The sequence below is a fragment of the Salmo salar genome, chromosome 20 (genome assembly GCF_965601325.2).
Source record: "Salmo salar chromosome 20, fSalSal1, whole genome shotgun sequence".
NCBI lineage: Eukaryota > Metazoa > Chordata > Actinopteri > Salmoniformes > Salmonidae > Salmo > Salmo salar.
The window spans coordinates 28,956,581-28,970,925 of NC_138310.1; the positions used below are offsets into that span (position 1 = coordinate 28,956,581).

The 14,345-nt window shown below is 44.7% G+C and overlaps 1 pseudogene across 1 annotated transcript; it reads left to right on the plus strand.

Annotated features, from left to right (window-relative positions):
• Positions 1 to 618: 618 nt before the first annotated feature.
• LOC106580384 (tuftelin-interacting protein 11-like) lies at positions 619 to 13,791 on the plus strand (annotated as a pseudogene). Its single transcript, XR_014381787.1, has 9 exons — positions 619 to 1,056; positions 9,325 to 9,464; positions 9,571 to 9,762; positions 11,199 to 11,307; positions 11,971 to 12,027; positions 12,149 to 12,283; positions 12,399 to 12,505; positions 12,595 to 12,765; positions 12,998 to 13,791. The product of XR_014381787.1 is annotated as a tuftelin-interacting protein 11-like (transcript).
• Positions 13,792 to 14,345: the final 554 nt, after the last annotated feature.

Genomic DNA, 14,345 nt, shown 5'->3' on the forward strand with positions numbered 1-14,345 from the left:
GTCAGCATCTGTTGGCCCAATGGATGTGCGGAGTGGGAGACTATCGTTCTGTCATGAACCATGAGAAAGAGGCTCTGTCTGCTTTCACCAGCCTGGTCAGTACCTATCACACTGTGTGTGTGTGTGTGTGTGTGTGTGTGTGTGTGTGTGTGTGTGTGTGTGTGTGTGTGTGTGTGTGTGTGTGTGTGTGTGTGTGTGTGTGTGTGTGTGTGAGTGTGTGTGTGTGTGTGTGTGTGTGACCCTGTTGTTTCTCTCAGTATGGTGAGGACCACCCCCAGAGACGCTACAGCTACGAATTTCTGCACTCCATTACCCAGCAGGCAGTGCGTGTGGAGCGCTCTCTGAGGAAAGGCGGGGACGCGCTCACAGCTGAGGTAATAACAGACTATTCTATTCTCTTTTTGTGTATGAAATAAGGTCTGGAAGAGGTGACCAATAAGACCCCTTCTGTCTGTCTCCTCTTTCCACAGGGTCAGTCTGTTTCTCCCTCACCTGAGACCACTCTGGAGCAGCTGGCCCTGGTCACAGGCATCAGGACACCAAGCCACAGTTAACACGGAAGAGAAGCACCACACCCCTACCATCCCACAGTGTGTGTGCGCACGTGTAATAGTAGACATGAATCTAAACATAGGCGCGTTCTGGTCTCTTAGTGAGAGGCTTCTGGAGTTCAAACAGAAGCTGATGGAACAGAGAGAGGCAGCTAACGCCAAACCAGAAAACACACGCACAGAAACAGTGAACGAAGAAGAAGCAGAGGGGACATCTAAAGGAGAGGAGGCTGTGGCAGTCCAGGAGACCAACAGCGAGGTGCTCTCAGTAGAGGCAGGTCACGATGAGAACCCAGCCAACAAACAGACAGTGGACTGCCATCAACAGGAGCCCACTGAGGAGAACGTAGAGGAGGGCTCAGTAGTAGAGGGGTCAGCAGTAGAGAGTGGCGCTTTTGGAGAATCCAGTGAGGGAGATGAAGACCGAGCTGCCCCAGAGGCTGAGCAGCACACAGGGACAGAGGATGGAGAGGCAGAATTGATGGTTACTGAGGAAACTGAACCAGTATAGAGGAGAGTCTGACACAAAATGGAGGTTTGGAATCTGACGGAAACAAATCAGACAGTGAGATGGTCAATGATAAGCCAGGGTCAGAAGTGAACGGATCACCAGTGATGACCAATCCTTGATAACCATCGACCAAGCAAAACTAACCCTGACCACAGCAGAGGGTGAGATGCTAGCTAACGGAACATCTGTCAGAGAGGGAGGACTGAGAGGGAAGGACCTTTTTTATTTTACTTCAAAAAAAAATTTAAGGGATTAACAGAACAAATAACCAAAGAAAAGCCATAGGACAGACAAGGCAGTAGCATATTAAAGGGGCTGTTGATTCAGCTGGATCAGAATCCTGAGAGCAGATGGCTGTAGAGGATGAAAGGGAAAAACAAGGAGAAAGAATATAGAAGTGTACCACTGTACCATTCTCTTTTATCTGGGTTCTTTACTGATATTGGGAGAGGGCTAAACTTAGTTGGTCTTTATCACCAATGTTTTGGCATCACTGTGCCATCAGGGTTTATTCAACATTAAACATGTAATTCCATTGACTCTAAATAAACCTGTGTTTTTTTAATCTTACTGCGTTGTTTGATTTAGTAACAGATGGCATATAACTGAATGTTAATTCTTAAACTGAATAAAAAACATGAGCTGGAGCACACCCAGAAAAATTATTTTATGTCGAGGTGCTGACTAATGGCAAATAAACTATAAAAAGAGTTGCGCACTTCATAAACTCCCAGTAATTTATATATGGAGTGTGCGACTCTCTTTATTTTTATAGTTTATAATTCTTACAACTGAACCAAAATATGAAAATGTATTTTTTTTTTAACATTTCATACATACTGTGCATTCAGAAAGTATTCAGACCCCTTTACTTTTTCCACTTTTTGTTGCATTACAGCCTTATTCCAAAATGTATTTTAAAAAAAACAATCCACATCAATCCACACACAATACCCCATAATGACAAAGCAAAACAATTGTTTTTTTAAATGTTTGCAAAATCACATTTACATAGGTATTCAGACCCTTTACTCCATACTTTGTTGAAGCACCTTAGGCAGCGATTACAGCCTCAAGTCTTTTTGGCTGTTCATCAAGTATTTTGCTCCATTCATCTTTCCCTCGATCCTGACTAGTCTCCCAGTCCCTGCTGCTGAAAAACATCCCAACAACATGATGCTGCCATCCGTCTTCACCTTAGGGATGGTACCAGGTTTCCTCCAGATGTGACACTTGTCATTCAGGCCAAAGAGTTCAATCTTGGTTTTATCAGACCAGAAAATCTTGTTTCTCATGGTCTGAGAGTCCTTTCGTGCCTTATGGCAAATTCCAAGTGGGCTGTCATGTTCCTTTTACTGGGGAGTGGCTTCCATCTGGCCATTCTACCATAAAGGCCTGATTGGTGGAGTGCTGCAGAGATTGGTGGAGTGCTGCAGAAATGGTTGTCCTTCTGGAAGGTTCTCCCATCTCCACAGAGGAACTCTAGAGCTCTGTCAGAGTGACCATCGGGTTCTTGGTCACCTCCCTGACCAAGGCCCTTCTCTCCCGATTGCTTAGTTTGGCCGGGCGGCCAGCTCTAGGAAGAGTCTTGGTGGTTTCAAACTTCTTCCATTTAAGAATGATGGAGGCTGTGTTCTTGGTGATCTTCAATGCTGCGGACATTTCTTGGTACCCTTCCCCAGATCTCTGCCTCGACACAATCCTGTCTCGGAGCTCTACAGACAATTCCTTCAACCTCATGAATTGTTTTTTGCACTGACATGCACTGTCAACTGTGGGACCTTACATAGACAGGCGGGTGCTTCTCCAAATCATGTCCAGTTAATTGAATTTACCACAGGCGGACTCCAATCAAGTTGTAGAAACATCTCAGGGTTGATCAGGGGAAACCGGAAGCAAAGTAACAAAATGTGGAAAAGGGAAGAGGTCTGAATACTTTCCGAATGGAGTGTGTGTGTGTGTGTGTGTGTGTGTGTGTGTGTGTGTGTGTGTGTGTGTGTGTGTGTGTGTGTGTGTGTGTGTGTGTGTGTGTGTGTGTGTATTTATTTATATTCCACAGATGAATAAACACAAGTTATACAGCACTTACACACAGCAGCCTGAGAGTCGGACTATAGAAATCCAACTTAGCTAACAGGATGTCCAGTATCCCACAATCCTTTTATTTTAATGAACTGGAAACCATAGACTACATCATCATTGTCTCTCCATCATCCACTCAGTAATTACTTCATCCTCCACCCCTCCCCTCTCAGCGCTGTGGTTCCCTCTGTATGATCGGGGCAGTGTTGATATTGGGGCTCTGGCACCTCAGCCAAGGTTGATTGTGGGAGTCTTTTTAGGCTGCTGGGATTGAAAGCGATGAGGCCAGTGTAATTGAAGACGTCTGGCTGGGCATGGGAATTGCCACTCCTTATACACACACACACACAGCCTGACTGAGGGAGGTTCAAACACCTCCAGAGACAGTGGATCATATGAAGCTCACTTGATTTCTACTGTATATATCTTGAGTTCTCTATGAAACATCCTGAAGAAAAAGACAATTGTTTAAAGGCAAGGTTTCACATGTATGTGTGCGCACACAGACCTGTCCTGTATACTAGCAAAGCTGTTTCCTATGATAGTCAGTAAAGGCAGCGTTTCTCTACAGCAGGCTGTTTTACAGAGCCTTCCCACAATGCATCAGGTAGAAAAGAGTTGGCCTCGACACAGCTCAGCTGAATACAACAGTACTTCATTAGTCCATCTGCAGAGACCCACATTGTCTTCTGTATTACTTCCCCACACACAACAAACCTACCTCATTTTCAGTCAGCACGGTGAAGTCAAGCTGTCTCAGTACCGCCAACTCCCCTTAGGAGAACAAAGGGTCGTACACACTGCACAGCTCCATAGGGATCTAGACAGGAATACAGTTTATATGACATATAGTATGGAATACAGTGTCATTACACACCACACTGCTCCGTGGGGATCTAGAGTGGGCCAGGATAAACTGTGAAGCTGTGTCTTTTGAGAGAGAGTGTGTGTACCTGTAGTGATTCCAACAGCAGTAAAAGCATGACAAGCTGGTAATGAGCTGTTACACAGGAAAAGAAGGAGCCTAGACCATAACACACAGACTCTGGCGGGCCGTTGGGGCTTCAGGGGCCAGTTCCCCTTCCTCAGGCCCTGGGTCACAGCCTGCTGCTGGGGAGTCTGTCTTTACCACAGCCGTCAGTTGCTCTGAGAAAGATAGGAACTCTTATCATAGTGTTTACACTTATCCAATCCTTTTTAGTTCAGCCCTACAGGGGGAGAAAGAGGGACGTGAGCAACAGTTTATCATTTTGTGTCAACTGCCGTGACTAGATAGGCCTACTGTCCAACATGTAGAAACTATTCTAAAATACTACTTATGAATGGAATTTAGAATGGTCATACGCATTGAAAAAGTGTGATTTATCAAACACTGGTCATATGCACACTGGTAAGAGATAACCATTGATAAATACCAATTGTTCTCAGACTAAGTGCTCACACACAACTTTGGCTTTTTGCATTTCGAAAGTCCCCAATTAACCATATATGGTCAATCATCCCTTTAAAGCTTGTGGGAAATATACAACACCGTACCATGAAATACAACGGCGCAACCAAAAAAAGCTAATACATTGTTTATTTTTTTGAGAGTGAAATAAAGGTGCTAGTGTCAGAGATTGAGTACAACCAAAAGGTTTTATTTGGCTCGCTCAGTTGAGCTTGACCATGAAAAATAAAAACATAGCTACAAAGAGAGGACCATTAGGACAATTAAGTTGCTTTAGCAATGGTAAATATACACTGCTCAAAAAAATAAAGGGAACACTTAAACAACACATCCTAGATCTGAATGAAAGAAATAATATTATTAAATACTTTTTTCTTTACATAGTTGAATGTGCTGACAACAAAATCACACAAAAATAATGAATGAAAATCCAATTTATCAACCCATGGAGGTCTGGATTTAGAGTCACACTCAAAATTAAAGTGGAAAACCACACTACAGGCTGATCCAACTTTGATGTAATGTCCTTAAAACAAGTCAAAATGAGGCTCAGTAGTGTGTGTGGCCTCCACGTGCCTGTATGACCTCCCTACAACGCCTGGGCATGCTCCTGATGAGGTGGCGGATGGTCTCCTCAGGGATCTCCTCCCAGACCTGGACTAAAGCATCCGCCAACTCCTGGACAGTCTGTGGTGCAACGTGGCGTTGGTGGATGGAGCGAGACATGATGTCCCAGATGTGCTCAATTGGATTCAGGTCTGGGGAACGGGCGGGCCAGTCCATAGCATCAATGCCTTCCTCTTGCAGGAACTGCTGACACACTCCAGCCACATTGTCTTGCATTAGGAGGAACCCAGGGCCAACCGCACCAGAATATGGTCTCACAAGGGGTCTGAGGATCTCATCTCGGTACCTAATGGCAGTCAGGCTACCTCTGGCGAGCACATGGAGGGCTGTGCGGCCCCCCAAAGAAATGCCACCCCACACCATGACTGACCCACCGCCAAACCGGTCATGCTGGAGGATGTTGCAGGCAGCAGAACGTTCTCCACGGCGTCTCCAGACTCTGTCACGTCTGTCACGTGCTCAGTGTGAACCTGCTTTCATCTGTGAAGAGCACAGGGTGCCAGTGGCGAATTTGCCAATCTTGGTGTTCTCTGGCAAATGCCAAACGTCCTGCGCGGTGTTGGGCTGTAAGCACAACCCCCACCTGTGGACGTCGGGCCCTCATACCACCCTCATGAAGTCTGTTTCTGACCGTTTGAGCAGACACATGCACATTTGTGGCCTGCTGGAGGTCATTTTGCAGGGCTCTGGCAGTGCTTCTCCTGCTCCTCCTTGCACAAAGACGGAGGTAGCGGTCCTGCTGCTGGGTTGTTGCCCTCCTACGGCCTCCTCCACATCTGATGTACTGGCCTGTCTCCTGGTAGCGCCTCCATGCTCTGGACACTACGCTGACAGACACAGCAAACCTTCTTGCCACAGCTCGCATTGATGTGCCATCCTGGATGAGCTGCACTACCTGAGCCACTTGTGTGGGTTGTAGACTCCGTCTCATGTTACCACTAGAGTGAAAGCACCGCCAGCATTCAAAAGTGACCAAAACATCAGCCAGGAAGCATAGGAACTCAGAAGTGGTCTGTGGTCCCCACCTGCAGAACCACTCCTTTATTGGGGGTGTCTTGCTAATTGCCTATAATTTCCATCTGTTGTCTATTCCATTTGCACAACAGCATGTGAAATTTATTGTCAATCAGTGTTGCTTTCTAAGTGGACAGTTTGATTTCACAGAAGTGTGATTGACTTGGAGTTACATTGTGTTGTTTAAGTGTTCCCTTTATTTTTTTGAGCAGTATACTTCAAATGAGTAAACAACACTGACCAATAAGCCATCCATCCTCAACAGCTCCCTCCTGTAGGCGTATAGGCTAACATTACTGTTCAGCAGAATGAACGAGTCGTGTGTTCCACCTGGCCACCACTTTCAGCAGGGTCTTTAGCGCATCACATAACCTATCACCTGCACATAAAGAGTGGAAGCCTTTTCTGTTCACATAGTTTAAATCGTTTTGGGTGCCGTCTATTGCTCCATTCGTATTTGGGAACCTATTGATGGCATCATGGCAAAGAAACCCCTCTTGACCTCAACCTGTTGTGCGATGGGGTATGAGGGGGCTGTGAGATGCCGATAGGCAAGCTGAAAAGTATCCACTGCCAAAACAACAGAGGGGTTGGATTTGGATGTACATCGGAATGGCATGTGTTTGCCTTTTTAAAGTAGGTCTTAAATCCTCCCAAAAATCCTATAAGATTGGTTTTTGGAAGCTATATCTGATGAGCTATTCAGTACTTTCTGTATAAAAAGGCCCACATGTCTCTAAAAATGTGCTCTCTGCGAAATGCAGCATGTGCCAAATCTTCAAACCACAAGATCAGCCATCTCTCATTTGATTTCCAATTATCTCAGTCTTTTATAGTATTTCAACAATGGTTTCACTTTTACAGTACCTCTCATTTAAGAAATGACTGTACTTTATATGGATTATTATTGTAACAAATGCACCTGATGTGGTCAAATTATATAGCATGTCAAAATATGTTGCATGAATTCACAAAGGAAGTACAGTGAAATCAAAAATGCATTTACTTAATACTCTCACAATTTCACTTTTTTTACATATACAGTGCCTTTGGAAAGTATTCAGACCCCTTGACTTTTTTCACATTTTGTTACGTTACAGCCTGATTCTAAACGTATAAATAGTTTTTCCCCCCTCAATCTACACACACAATGAATAAGCAAAAACATTTTTTTTGAAAAAAATATAAATAAATCACATTGTACATAGGTATTCAGACCCTTTACTCAGTACTTTGTTGAAGCACCTTTGGCAGCGATTACAGCCTTGAGTCTTCTTCCGTCTGGCCGTTCTACTATTAAGGTCTGATTGGTGGAGTGCTGCAGAGATGGTTGTCTCTGTGGAATTTCTTTCTGCATGCGTTTGACCCAATCAGTTGTGTTGTGACAAGGTAGGGAGGTATACAGAAGATGGCCCTATTTGGTAAAAGACCAAGTCCATATTATGGCAAGAACAGCTCAAATAAGCAAACTGGAAATATCACATTGTACATAAGTATTCAGACCCCTTGCTCAGTACTTTGTTGAAGCACCTTTGGCAGTGATTACAGCCTTGAGTCTTCTTGGGTATGACGCTACAAGTTTGGCACACCTGCATTTGGGGAGTTTCTCCCATTATTTTCTATAGATCCTCTCAAGCTCTCAGGTTGGATGGGGAGTGTCGCTGCACAGCTATTTTCAGGTCTCTCCAGAGATGTTCCATCGGGTTTGAGTCTGGACTCTGGCTGGGCCACTCAAGGACATTCAGAGACTTGTCCCGAAGCCACTCCTGCGTTTTCTTGGCTGTGTGCTTAGGGTTGTTGTCCTGATGGAAGATCTGACGTCCTGAGTGCTCTGGAGCAAGTTTTCATCAAGGATCTCGCTGTGCTTAAAAAAATGTTTTACCTTTATTTAACTAGGCAAGTCAGTTCAGAACAAATACTTATTTACAATGACAGCCTACCCCGACCAAACCTGGGCCAATTGTGCGCCGCCCTATGGGACTCCCAATCACAGCTGGATGTGATACAGCCTGGATTCGAAACAGGGACTGTAGTGACGCCTCTTGCACTGAGATGCAGTGCCTTAGACCGATGTGCCACTCGGGAGCTCTGTTCATCTTTGCCTAGATCCTGACTAAGTCTCCCAGTCCCTGCCGCTGAAAAACATCCACACGGCATGCTTCACCTTAGGGATGGTACCAGGTTTCCTCCAGATGTGACGCATGGCATTCAGGCCAAAGTGTTCAATCTTGGTTTCATCAGACCAGAGAATCTTGTTTCTCATTGTCTGAGAGTCTTTTGGTGCCTTTTTGCAAACTCCAAGCGGGCTGTCATGTGCCTTTTACTGAGGAGTGGCTTCCGTCTGGCCACTCTACCATAAAGGCCTCATTGGTGGAGTTCTGCAGAGATGGTTGTCCTTCTGGAAGGTTCTCTCATCTCCACAGAGGAGCTCTGGCAAAGTGACCATCAGGTTCTTGGTCACCTCCCTGACCAAGGCACTACTCCCCTGATTGCTTAGTTTGGTCAGGTGGCCAGCTCTAGGAAGAGTCTTGGTGGTTCCAAACTTCTTCCATTTAAGATTGATGGAGGCCACTGTGTTCGTGGGGACCTTCAATGCTACAGAAATGTTTTGGTACCCTTCCCCAAATCTTTGCCTCGACACAATCCTGTCTGAGCTCTACGGACAATTCCTTCGACCTCATGGCTTAGTTTTTGCTCTGACATGCACTGTCAACTGTGGGACATTATATAGACCGGTGTGTGCCTTTCCAAATCATGTCCAATAAATAGAATTTACCACAGGTGGACTCCAATCAAGTTGTAGAAACATCTCAAGGATGATCAGGGGAAACAGGATGCACCTGAGCTTAATTTCGAGTCTCGTAGCAAAGGGTCTGAGTACTTATGTAAATAAGGTGTTTCTGTTTTTCATTTTTAATACATTTGCAAAAATTTCTAAACCTGTTTTCGCTTTGTCATCAAGGGATATTGTGTGTAGATTGCTGAGGATGTTTTTATTTAGTCAATTTTAGAATAAGGCTGTAACGTAACATGTATCTGGGTTAATGATGTATGCCTTACCATACTTTCACCCCCCCTTTTTATTCTAGGAGTTCCAGAAGGAGCTAGCTCAGTGGCGTAGGGATCCTGTGGGTGGGGGAGGGAAGAAAAAAACAAAGTATTCCTACAGGACTGTAGAAGAGCTGAACGGACCACACCGACACCAGCTGGAGAACTGGCTCAGGTCAAGGTGAGGGGGAACACGCGCACAAACACACATGCATAGTTGCTCATTTAAGTATCCAGAAACAGATTTCAACATGTGAATTGCTGTTTTTATCTCCCCCTCTCTCTAGGTGATAGATATGACAGGCAGGGAACAGAAGGTGTATTACAGCTACAGTCAGATGACTAACAAACTCAGTGTACCAGAGGAGGCTCCAATGAGCGTAGCCGCACGTGAGCAGAAGACGTCTGGATTTGCCCTGCCAGAGCTGGAACACAACCTGCAACTACTGACCGACCTGACGGAACAAGACAAACTACAGGTGACCTCTAACCCCTGACCCTTTAACTTCTTTGGGATAGGGGGCAGTATTTTCACGGCCGGATAAAAGACATACCCGATTTAATCTGGTTACTACTCCTGCCCAGAAACTAGAATATGCATCTAATTAGTAGATTTGGATATAAAACACTCTAAAGTTTCTAAAACTGTTTGAAAGGTGTCTGTGAGTATAACAGAACTCATATAGCAGGCCAAAGCCTGAGAAGATTCCATACAGGAAGTGCCCTGTCTGAGAATTTGTTGTCCTTCTGTTGCATCTCTATCGAAAATACAGCATCTGTGCTGTAACGTGACATTTTCTAAGGCTTCCATTGGCTCTCTAAAGCCGCCAGAAAGTGGAATGTGTTGTCTGCTGTCTCTGGGCAAAGAACAGCAGCAGAATTTGTAAGTGGTCAGCCTGGGGACAGTGAGACTGAGATGCGTGTTCACGAGACTACTCATTTTTTTCTTTCAGCCTTTGAATGAATACAACGTTGCCGGTTGGATAATTATCGCTATTTTACGAGAAAAATAGCATAAAAATTGATTTTAAACAGCGTTTGACATGCTTCTAAGTACGGTAATGGAATATTTTGAAATTTTTTGTCACGAAATGCGCTCGCGCGTCACCCTTCGGATAGTGACCTGAACGCACGAACAAAACAGAGCTATTTGAATATAACTATGGATTATTTGGAACCAAAACAACATTTGTTGTTGAAGTAGAAGTCCTGGTAGTGCATTCTGACGAAGAACAGCAAAGGTAATCCAATTTTTCTAATAGTAATTCTGAGTTTAGTGAGCCCCAAACTTGGTGGGTGTCAAAATAGCTAGCCGTGATGGCCGAGCTATGTACTCAGAATATTGCAAAATGTGCTTTCACCGAAAAGCTATTTTAAAATCTGACACCGCGATTGCATAAAGGTGTTCTGTATCTATAATTCTTAAAATAATTGTTATGTATTTTGTCAACGTTTATCATGAGTAATTTAGTAAATTCACCGGAAGTTTTTGGTGGGTATGCTAGTTCTGAACATAATATAACATGCTAATGTAAAAAGCTGGTTTTTGATATAAATATGAACTAGATTGAACAAAACATGCATGTATTGTATAACATAATGTCCTAGGCGTGTCATCTGATGAAGATCATCAAAGGTTAGTGCTGCATTTAGCTGTGGTTTGGGTTTATGTGACATATATGCTTGCTTGGAAAATGGCGGTGTGATTATTTGTGTCTATGTACTCTCCTGACATAATCTAATGTTTTGCTTTCGCTGTAAAGCCTTTTTGAAATCGGACAATGTGGTTAGATTAAGAAACAAAAACTTTTAACCCAGTACCACACATCTCACCCATTGCTATAACCCTATTTCCCGAGAGCTCAGAAACTCGTATAAACTAACTATATATTCCCGTCTGTCCAATTGTCTGTAGTCTTCACGGCGTCTGCAGCGTGGTGGTGACTCTGAGCCACGAGAGCTCCTGTCTGCAGATGAGGCTGGGGTCGAAACGAGACGCCATCCAGAGGCTGTAAGCAGTACGTGTCAGAGGAAGGCCCTAAAAATTGTCAAAGACCCCAGCCACCCCAGTCATAGACTGTTCTCTCTACTACCGCATGGCAAGCGGTACCGGAGTGCCAAGTCTAGGACAAAAAGGCTTCTCAACAGTTTTTACCCCTAAGCCATAAGACTCCTGAACAGGTAATCAAATGGCTACCCGGACTACTTGCATTGTGTGCCCCCCCAACCCCTCTTTTTACGCTGCTGCTACTCTCTGTTTATCATATATGCATTGTCACTTTAACTATACATGTCACTTTAACTGTACATACTACCTCAATTCGGCCGACCAACCAGTGCTCCCGCTAACCGGGCTATCTGCATTGTGTCCCACCCACCAACCCCTCTTTTAAGCTACTGCTACTCTCTGTTCATCATATATGCATAGTCACTTTAACCATATCTACATGTACATACTCCCTCAATCAGCCTGACTAAACGGTGTCTGTATGTACTTTTATAGCCTCGCTAATGTATATAGTCTGTCTTTTTACTGTTGTTTTATTTCTTTACCTACCTATTGTTCACCAAATACCTTTTTTGCACTATTGGTTAGAGCCTGTGAGTAAGCATTTCACTGTAAGGTCTACACCTGTTGTGTTCGGCGCACGTGACAAATAAACTTTGATTTGATTTGAGTACTGCAGCTGGTGGATCGCTTTCAGAGTGGAGAGACTGCACCCGGGGTGGGACCCAGCTTGCCGGTATACACACACACAAGTATTTGTGCTCTCTCAGGGCAGGTCATTGTTGAAGATGGAGAATAACAGTGGTCCCAGTATTGAACCTTGTGGTATACCCTTTTCTCTCTCTCTTTCTCTCTAGGAGTGTGCTGGTATCTTTGCGACCCTACAGAGTGAGTTCTGAGAGGAGTATAAGACTCTAGGTTTGGGATATCAGGCTGCGGTTGTAGTACATCCACTTATCAGAGAGAAACTATACACATGGGACCCTCTCAAAGTACACACACACTCCCTTGTTTGCTCCACCTTCAGTTGTGGAGGCACCACCAAGTGCTAGAAACACTCACATGTACTCCTAGTTTCCTCCACTGACTCCTGCTGTTTGTCTGTAGGATAGTTCATATGGTCTGGAGGAGGTGGGTCAGTGGCGAGCCATCCAGGAGTCAGGTCAGCTACACCACGCCAACGCCCCTGAAGCACACATGGACCCCTACCACAGGTAAGTCAATACCATGTCACACCTCAGAGGTGTTTGTGTGTCCCCAGTAGGCAAGTGGCAAACATATCAGTGTGTGTGTGTGTTTACAGGCTGCTGTGGGAGGTGTGGATCCCAGTGCTGCGAGTGTGTTTGTGTCGGGGTGGCAGCCTCGTATGGTAGGACCCATGGTGGACTGTGTGGAGGTATGGGCCCCTCTGCTGTCCCTCTGGATACTAAACCACATCCTGGAACAACTCATCTTCCCCAGGCTCCAGAGAGAGGTACAATCCCACAGACAAACATCAGCACTATACCAGTGATACAAATATGAAGACTCATGTCATGGTGCCAAGCTGTCTGTTGAAAAAAAATGGATAAACCTTTCAGAACCTTAAAGTAGTAGTAGCTTGGTCTTGGTAGGGTAGCTCAGAGTGTCTGCTCTTTTCTACCCAGAACCCTAAACATCATGAACACACCCTTTCGATCTCCACTAACCCCACACCTCTGTGATAGGTGGATAGCTGGAACCCCCTGACGGACACCATGCCCATCCATGCCTCTGTACCCGCCCATCCGCAGTAAACTGGCCAATGCACTGCAGCGCTGGCACCCAAGTGACGGCTCTGCCGCCTCATCCTTAATTTGTGTAATTTCTTTCCTTCTTAATGCGTTTGAGCCATTCAGTTGTGTTGTGATAAGATGGTAGGGGTATACAGAAGATAGCCCTATTTGGTAAAAGACCAAGTCCATATTATGGCAAGAACAGCTCAAATAAGCAAAGCGAAACGACAGTCCATCATTACTTTAAGACATGAAGGTCAGTCAATACGGAACATTTCAAGAACTTTGAATGTTTCTTCAAGTGCAGTCGCAAAAACCATCAAGTGCTATGATGAAACTGACTCTCATGAGGACCGCCACAGGAAAGGAAGACCGAGAGTTACCTCTGCTGCAGAGGATAAGTTCATTAGAGTCACCAACCTCAGAAATTGCAGCCCAAATAAATGCTTTAGAGTTCAAGTAACAGACACATTAACTGTTCAGAGGAGACAGTGTGAATCAGGCCTTCATGGTCGAATTGCTGCAAAGAAACCACTACTAAAGGACACCAATGATAAGAAAAGACTTGCTTGGGTCAAGAAACTCAAGCAATGGACATTAGACCGGTGTAAATGTGTCCTTTGGTCTGGAGTGAGACGCGGTGTGGGTGAACGGATGATTTCCACGTGTATTTCCCACCGTAAAGCATGGAGGAGGAGGTGTTATGGTGTGGGGGTGCTTTGCTGGTGACACTGTCTGTGATTTATTTGGAATCCAAGGCACACTTAACCAGCATGGCTACCACATCATTCTGCAGTGATACGCCATCCCATCTGGTTTGGGCTTAGTGGGACTTTCATTTGTTTTTTTTTAACAGGACAATGGCCCACCTCCAGGCTGTGTAAGGGCAATTTACCAAGGAGGAGAGTGATGGAGTGCTGCATCAGATGACCTGGGCTCCACGATCATCCAACCTCAACCAAATTGAGATGCTTTGGGATGAGTCGGACCGCAGAGTGAAGGAAAAGCAGCCAACAAGTGCTCAGCATATGTGGGAACTCCTTCAAGACTGTTGGAAAAGCATTACAGGTGAAGCTGGTTGAGAGAATGCCGATAATCTACAAAGCTGTCATCAAGGCAAAGGGTTGCTATTTGAAGAATCTCAAATATAAAATGTTGATTTGTTTAACACTGTTTTGGTTACTACATGATTCCGTGTGTTATTTCATTGTTTTGATGTCTTCAATAGTATTCTACAATGTAGAAAATAGTAAAAATAAAGAAAAACCTTTGAAAGAGTAGGTCTTTTAAAACTTTGAAC